The sequence below is a fragment of the Carlito syrichta genome, unplaced genomic scaffold (assembly GCF_000164805.1).
Source record: "Carlito syrichta isolate Samal-C Ts95f unplaced genomic scaffold, Tarsius_syrichta-2.0.1 Scaffold308864, whole genome shotgun sequence".
NCBI classification, from domain to species: domain Eukaryota; kingdom Metazoa; phylum Chordata; class Mammalia; order Primates; family Tarsiidae; genus Carlito; species Carlito syrichta.
In genome coordinates, this window is record NW_007252960.1 from 382,098 (window position 1) to 390,871 (window position 8,774).

The 8,774-nt window shown below is 45.4% G+C and overlaps 1 protein-coding gene across 1 annotated transcript in view; it reads right to left on the bottom strand.

Moving 5' to 3' along the window:
• Positions 1 to 8,272, bottom strand: part of LOC103268641 (protein max) — a 19,491-nt gene extending 11,219 nt beyond the window's left edge. The window contains exons 1-2 of the mRNA XM_008066230.2: positions 8,255 to 8,272; positions 359 to 365 (exon numbers count right to left, since the gene is read on the bottom strand). The gene's annotated coding sequence lies outside the window, so the exon portion shown is untranslated. The remainder of the gene's footprint in view (positions 1 to 358; positions 366 to 8,254) is intronic.
• Between the last annotated feature and the right edge of the window lie 502 nt (positions 8,273 to 8,774).

Sequence of the window (8,774 nt, forward strand, 5' to 3'; positions counted from 1 at the left end):
AATTTTTGATTTATTGTAGAGATGAGGTCTTGCCAAGTTGCCCAGGCTGGTCTCAAATCCTCAGGCTCAGGCAATCCACTCGCCTCGGCCTCCCAAAGTGCTGGGATTACAGGCTGAGCCACTGAGCCTGGCCTGTTTTGTTGTTTTTTTAATTGGAGTCTCACTTTGTCACCCAGACTGGAGTGCAATGGCATGCTCACAGGCACCTCAGCCTTGACCTGCTGGACTCAAGCAACCCTTCTGCTAGCTGGAACTACAGGCACGCACCACCACACCCAGCTAATTTTTTGATTAATTGTATAGATGAGGTCTCACCAAGTTCCCCAGGCTGGTCTCGAATCCGTGGGCTCAGGCAAACCTCTCACCTCAGCCTCCCAAAGTGCTGGGATTACAGGCTTGAGCCACCACATCCGGCCAGGATATAATTGTTAAGGAGACCATTCAAGATTAAATGTACCTGGCAGGGCACAGTGGCATGGACCTGTAGCCCCAGCTATTGGGGAGACTGAGGCAAGAGAATCACTTGAGCCCAAGAGTTCAAACCCAACCTGGGTAACATAGTGAGACATCCTCTCTAAATAAATAAATAATTAAAAGATTAAACAACCAGGTGTGGTGGCTTACACCTGTAATCCCAGCACTTTGGGAGACCAAGAAGAAAGGATTGCCTGAGTCCAGGGGTTGGAGACCAGTCTGGGCAACTTGATGAGACCTTGTCTCTACAATTAATCAAAAAATTAGTCAGATGTGGTGGTGCACGCCTGTAGTTCCAGCTGCCTCAAAGCTGAGGTAGAAGGATCACCTGACCCCAGCAGGTCAAGGCTGCAGTTGCTATGAGCATGCCACTGCGCTCTAGTCTGGGCAACATAGTCTGGGCAACAGAGTGAGACTCTGACTCAAAAAAAAAAAATGTACCCAATTTTATTTTATTAAAAAAAATAATTTTAGAGACAGGGTCTTACTCTGCCTCCCAGACTGTAGAGCAGTGGCACAATCAAAACTCACTGCAGCCTCAAACTTCTGGGCTCAAGGGATTCTCCTGCCTCAGCCTCCCAAGTAGCTGGGACTACAGGCATGCACCACCATGCCAAACTTTTAAAAATTACTTTTTTAGCCGGGCTCGGTGGCTCAGCCTGTAATCTCGTGCTTTGGGAAGCTGAGGTGGTGGATTGCCTGAGCCTGCGGGTTCGAGACCCGTCTGGGCAACTTGGTGAGACCTCATCTCTACAATAAATCAAAAAATCAGCCAGGCATGGTCGTGCATGCCTGTAATTCCAGCTACTTGGAAGGCTGAGGCAGAAAGATTGCCGGAGCCCAGCAGGTCGAGGCTGCGGTGGCCGGGAGCAGCCACTGCACTCCAATCTGAGCGACAGTGAGACTCCAACCCCCCAAAAAATAAATAAATAAAAGAATAAAATTACTTTAAAAAATCTTTATTTTATATTTATTTTTTAGAGACAGGGTTTTACTCTCTCACCAAGGCTAGAGTGCTGTGACACGATCATGGCTCACCACAACCTTGACCTCTTGGGTAGGACTACAAGCACACACCACCATGCCCAGCTAATTTTTTGTAGAAACGGGATCTTGCTTTGTTGCCCAGGCTGGTCTCGAACTCCTGGCCTCAAGGGATTCTTCCACCTTGGCATCCCAAAGTACTGGGATTACAGGTGTGAGCAACCACATTGAACCATATTTTCCAGTTTAAAAATGGGCAAAGAATCTGAAAAGACAATTCTCTAAGGAAGATATACAAATGGCCAATAAGTACATGAAAAGATGCTCAATTTCATTAATTAAATAGCCACCGGGAAATGTAAATCTAAACCATAAAGAACCACCACCACTGCAGACCCACTTGGATGGCCATTAAAAAAAAAGAAAATTGCAAACGTTACAAGGATGTGGAGGAATTCATACACTGTTGGTGAGAATTAAAAATATGGAAAACAGACTGGCAGTTCCTCAAAAGATTAAACATAAAGTTAAAATAAGACACAGCAATTTTCACCCTGGTTGTATAGCCAAGAGAACTGAAAACAACTTCCACTCAAAAATTTGTATACGTTACTCTCTGTACTCTAATTACTCTCTGTAACAACCCAAATAGTGTCGATAACCCCAGTGTCCATCAGCTGATGAGTGGATAAATAAAATGCAGTCTGTCCATACCATGGAATATTATTTGACCATAAAAAGGAATGAAGGACTGATTCATACTACAACATGGATGAACCATGAACACATTATGCCCAGTGAAAGAAGAAAGTCAGAAAGGACCATCTGTTATATAATTTCATTTATATGAAATGTACAGAATAGGCAAATCCATAGAGACAGAATGTGGATTCATGGATACAGGGGCTGAGGAGTGAGTATTTGGTTATTCAGTGTTTTGTTATTGTTTTTTTTTGTTTTTTTGAATTGGAGTTGGAGTCTCACTCCACCTCCCAGGCTGGAGTGCAGAGGCACGCTCACGGCCACCCCAGTGTTGACCTGCTGGGCTCCAGTGATTCTTCCACCTCAGTCTTCCAAAGTAGCCAGAACTACAGGAGTACACTACCACACCGGGCTAATTTTTTGATTTATTGTAAAGACAAGGTCTCACCATGTTGCCCAGGCTGGTTGTGAACCCATGGGCTCAGGCAATCCTCTCGCCTCAGCCTCCAAAAGTGCTGGGATTACAGGCTTGAGCCACTGCACTCAGCCAGGCGTGAGTATTTGAAGGAAATGGGGCGCAATTGCTAATGGGTATCGGATTTATTTGACAGATGATAAAATGTTCTAAAATTGATTGTGGTGATGTACTAAAAACTATTTATTTTATTGTTTTTTGAGTTGTGTCTCACTCTGTTGCCCAGGCTGGAGTACAGTGGCACAATCACAGCTCATAACAGTCTCGACCTCCTGGGCTCAAGTGATCCTTCCGCCTCAGCCTCCTGAGCAGCTGGGTGAGCCACCGCACCCTGCTAATTTTTTTATTTTTTTAGCAATGAGGTCTTGCTATGCTGCCTAGGTTGGTCTCAAACTACTGGGCTCAAGCAGTTCTCCCACCTCAGCCTCCCAAAATGCTGGGATTATAAGCATGAGCCACTGCATGACCAAATTGTTTACTTTAAATAGATGGCCTGTATAGGAATTATATATCGATAAAGCTGTTTTTAAAGAAAAGACTAGATGTATAAGCAAATTTTAAGGCTCCTGTATTTGTTACACAGCTCTCACACACTAAGTAATCCTTTCTGAGACATACAGCACAGTGTTTGTCTCACCACCCAGTGCAATTCTCACAGGACAGGACAGACACCAGCAGCTATTCCCACAGGATGAGACAGACACCAGTTAGAGGTTGAGGACCCATTCTAGTCATGTCCAGACCCAGAGGCTGTGACCTGAGGGCTGGAGACTGGGCAGAGCCTCTTCCAACAGGGAGTGTTAGGTCTCTCTTCTGGATACCTCAATTACTTGCTCACAGCCTGTCTTTGTTGCTGTTGGCAGTGATGTTTTACGATCTTGTTGAAAAATCCGCAAGGTTCATGCTTTCATAGAACAATTAGAACAGCGTGTGTAGTGTAGCTGATCTCCTGTGCTTGACTGCAGTTACAAACTGTCCGGTGCTGTTCCCGATAGAATTTCTCCTTGGCTCCCGGTGGTTGGAGACTGGGAACATGCCTTCACCCTTACCCCTTCCCAACCTCCTTACTATCAATTGTCCTGCCAGACCCTGTGCCATGCTTAACACTACAAACCTTCTCCCCTGAGGCCAGGTGAAACTCACCAAAGCATTGGTAAAGGTAGAAAGCCAAGGCGTCTGCTGACCTAGTGGGAGGGTGGGCCTTGCCCTTCCCAAAGCTTCCTCTTTCCTGTGCTGTTAACATCTCCGGGGTACAATATCATGTGGTAGTTCCCCAATTGCTGTCCTCTGAAGTGCAGCAAGGCCCGGCCTACAAGGCTAGAAGCTGTAGCTTCCAGGAGAGGAGATAATAGGGAAAGGAAGAAGATCCCATGGTCATCTTCCTCTCAAGGTTGTACAACATTTTGGCTTCCCTGGGCTACATCAAGTAAAGAGGAACTGTCTTGGGCTGCACATAATGTTATAATATAGTTAGTGTATATATATAGTAAGTCTTCCTTTTTTATTTTTTTATTATAAAGTTTAGAAAAATGAGAATATAAAACTAGTGGGAAATTTAACCTTGTTTTTGTAAAACTAATCTAACAATGTCTGGTTAGATGGAAGTGGTCACCATTCTTGGTGCATTCTCAAGGTGCTCATCAAAAATATGTGTTCAAATTTTGCTCTTCATGTGCTTCATAATTGAAAAAAAATCTGCTCACAAATATATGTGCTGAGAAAAAGTGATGTCATGAATAAGGCATGATTGTGAACTTCAAAAATGGAGCTACACATGGGATCACAAAGAAAATAAATGCTAAAAAACACGTGATGTTAAAAGATTTGGGACCAGGCACGGTGGCTCAAGCCTGTAATCTCAGCACTTTGGGAAGCTGAGGTGAGAGGACTGCCTAAGCCCACAGGTTCGAGACCAGTCTGGGCAACTTGGTGAAACCTCATCTCTACAATAAATAATAATAAAAAAATTAGCCGGGCATGGTAGCGTGTGCCTATTGTTCCAGCTGCTTGGAAGGCTGAGACTGAAGGATTGCCTGAGCCCAGCGGGTCAACGCTACTGCACTCCAGCCTGGGCCATGGAGTGAGACTCCAACTCAAAAAAAATAAAAGATTTTGTGGGGCCACATGACTAGCTGTCTTGGGTCAGGTTGGACACCCCTGGTCTCCATCCTCTCAGTTTCTCCTCTCCACCTCCCATAGCAGCACTGGCCATGCTGCCTGGCTCTCTGCTGACTGTGTAAATGTTTTTGGCCTCCCCAAAAAGATTATAAGACATCTAAATACAGGACGCATAACTTATTTTTCTTGGTATCTTTCACAAAAATGTGGACTCATGGAATAGTAGACAAAATAACAGCATCCTTGGGTTGTCCTGATTAACACGTCTATGCCAGTCATAACTCAATATTCATGAGAATTTTAAAGATCCGATCTAAGAAAGAATGCTAATATGAATAAAACCATTCTCAGTCATTCTTGGTGGGGTTGTATTCTCTAAGTAAAAGACAAAGAATGAGCGCTAAATTGTTTTAAGAACGCTTGTTGTTTAAATTATAATCTGGCCGGGCTCGGTGGCTTAGTCTGTAATCCTGTGCTTTGGGTGGCCGAGGTGAGGGGATTGCCTGAGCCCACGGGTTCGAGACCCGTCTGGGCAACTTGGCGAGACCTCACCTCTACAATAAATCAAAAAATTTGCCAGGCGTGGTAGCGTGCGCCTGTAATTCCGGCTACTTGGAAGGCTGAGGCGGAAGGATCACTGGAGCCCAGCAGGTGGAGGCTGCAGTGGCTGGGAGTGGCCACTGCACTCCAGTCTGGGCAACTGAGTGAGACTCCAACTCAAAAAAAAAAATTCTAATCTTCTTCAGAAACTAATAAATTTCACCTGTCACACCTGAATTAAAAAATAAAAAAGAATACGTCCCCTAACGATGTCCACATCCTGGTCCCCAGAAACTGTGAATACATGTCTTTATGTGACAAAAGGAACTTTGCAGGTGAGTTTGCAGATTGAGTGGAGGATCTTGAGATGAAGAGATGATCATGGGTTATTCAGATGGGCCCAGTACCATCCCAAGGATTCACAGGAGAGGGGGAAGGAGGCTCAGAGTCAGAGAAAGAAACGTGACCGCAGGAACAGAGTTCAGAGTGTTGCAGGACCTCAAACCAAGGAATTGGGGCAGCCGTTAGAAGCTGGAAAAGGCAAGGTAACACATTCTCCTACAGAGCTTCCAGAAAGAATGCAGCCTTGCCAACCCATTTTGGACTTCTGACCTCCAGAGCTGTAAGAGAATAAACAAATTCACATGTATCTTCCTCCTCCTCATCATGGTGAATGTTGACAGTGTTCACTGATACAATTCTTACTCAACTGAATAAATGCAGAGTATAGACAATTATTACTCCCACTTTATAGATGAAGAAACTGAGGCTCAGAGATGTTACATAATGGAAGCATTTTTACTTTTTTTTTTTTTTTTTTCAGTTGGAGTCTCACTCTGTCACCCAGACTGGAGTGCAGTGACCGCTCCCGGCCACCGCAGCCTCGACCTGCTGGGCTCTGGCAATCCTTCTGCCTCAGCCTTCCAAGTAGCTGGAATTACAGATGCATGCTACCACACCCGGCAAGGCTGTTCTTAAACCCCTTGGCTCAGGCAATCCTCTCGCCAGGTGTGGCGGCTTACTCCTGTAGTTCCAACTACTTGGAAGACTGAGGCAGAAAGATCATCTGAGCCCAGCAGGTAACGGCTACAGTGAGCTGTGATCATGCCACTGCCCTCCGGCCTAGGCAACAGAGTGAGACTCCAATTCAAAAAAAAAAAGGAGGCTCCACTCCCACAAGAACCCAGGTAACAATCTGTTTTAGGTTTTGTGTGTGTTTTATTTTATTTGTCTGTTTGTCTGTTTGTTTGTTTTTTGAGTTGAAGTCTCCTCTGTCACCCAGGCCTGAGGGCAGTGGCACAATCACGGCTCACCGCAGCCTCTGCCTTCTGCGCTCAAGGGATTCTCCCACCTCAGCCTCCTGAGTAGCTGGCACTACAGGCGCACACCACCACACTCAGCTAATTTTTCTTTTTTAATTTTTTGTAGAGACAAGGTGTGGCCTAGGCTGGTCTCAAACTCCTTCACTCAAGCAATTCTCCCACCTTGGCCTCCAAAAGTGCTAGAGTTATAGATGTGAACCACCGTGCCCAGCTGCTGCTGTCATGATAAAGTACAGGGCTTTAAAACCATAATCTGCTCAAGAAGTGCAAGCGAGGGTCCCCCCACTTGAGTCCTTGGGGGCTTGTGATGCACTACCCTTTCTGAAACCTTCTTGGTTCTCATCCTTGCTGTCTGGGTGGGAAGCAGGATGAAAGGAGTTGAAGTCTTGGGGTGGGCTTTCCTGATGAAGGCTCTCAGTGTGGGATATGAGAATGAAATGCTTTTTTACCAGAGTAGAAAATGATAGCTAGCCGGGCTCGGTGGCTCAGCCTGTAATCCTGCGCTTTGGGAGGCTGAGGTGAGTGGATTGCCTGAGCCCGCGGGTTCGAGACCTGCCTGGGCAGCGAAACCTCATCTCTACAATAAATAAAAAAGTCAGCCGGGTGTGGTAGTGCATGCCTGTAATTCTGGCTACTTGGAAGGCTGAGGCGGAAGGATCTCCGGAGCCCAGCAGATCGAGGCTGCATTGGCCGGGAGCGGCCACTGCACTCCAGTCTGGGCGACAGAGTGAGACTCCAACTCAAAAAATAAAAGAAAATGATAACTGGGTCAAAGGCAGTAAGGCTGTCCCTGTTTGTACCTGGCTGATGTCAGAGGCCTCTTTGAGACCACAGGAGAGTAGAATGAGCTCTGTTCTTTGCATCGATTGGCCATGCAGGCATGGCTGTGAGCCCCAAGGCATGAGCATCTGGTAGACCAGACATGTTTCTCTCCCTCCTTGTCTCCTTTCTTCTGCAAAGCCACCTTATAAGAGGTTTTGATTTTTTTTCTTAAGTTGACATATTTCATTTCTTGATAACATAAGAGTCTCTTTTCCTTGAAACTCAGAGACATGAGAGACAGATTGTTGGGGGTGGTTAAAATATTCTGAAACTGCCAGGTGTGGTGATTCACGTTCGTAATCCCAGCACTTTGGGAGGTGGAAGTGAGAATTTCCTGAGTCTGAGGGTTCAAGACCAGCCTGGGTAACTTGGCAAGACCTCGTCTCTATAATAAATAAAAAAAAATTAGCCAGTTGTGGTGGCGCACACCTGTAGTTCCAGCTATTTGGAAGGCTGAAGTGGAAGGATCTCCTGAGCACAGCAGGTCGAGGCTGCAGTGGCCATGAGCATGTCACTGTGCTCTAGCCTGGATGATAGAGTGAGACTCTGACTCAAAAAAAAAAAGAAAATATTCTGAAACTAGATTGTGGTGAGGGTTGTACAACATTGTGAATGAATTCAATGTCACACATGGTAAATTATATGTTATGTGTATTTTACCACAACTAAAAAAAAAATACTAAACACACCACAAAAAAATAAGCTAGTGAGATGGAGATAGTATTTAGCTTGATTTAATAAATTCCTTAATGTGTGTGTGTATATATATATATATATATACACACACACACACACACACACACACACACACACACACACACACACACACACAACATTGTACCCCATAAATAAATACAAGTATCATTTGTTAATTAAAAATTAAACTGAAAGCCGGGCTCGGTGGCTCAGCCCGTAATCCCGCACCTTTGGGAGACTGAGGTGAGTGGATTGCCTGAGCCTGGGCATGGTGGCTCGTGCCTGTAATCCCACCACATTGGGAGGTCAAGGTAGGATAGTTTGAGCCCAGAAATTTAAGACCAGCCTGGGCAACATAGCAAGATCTTGTCTCTACAAAAAAAATTAGCCAGGCATGGCGGTGTGTGTCTGTAATCCCAGTTATTTAGGAGAGTGAGGTGGAAGGATCACTTGAGCCCAGGAGGTCAAGGCAGCGGTGAGGCATGATTATGCCACTGGACTTCAGTCTGGGCAACAAGTGAGACCCGGGACACAAATATATGTAAAGAAAACAGCATCTAAGTCGGCAAACCCATCTCTTATAAGCAAAGACAAGTGAGAGCAGCCCATCCTCAAAGCCTTCCTTCCTGTCCTTCCAGGGT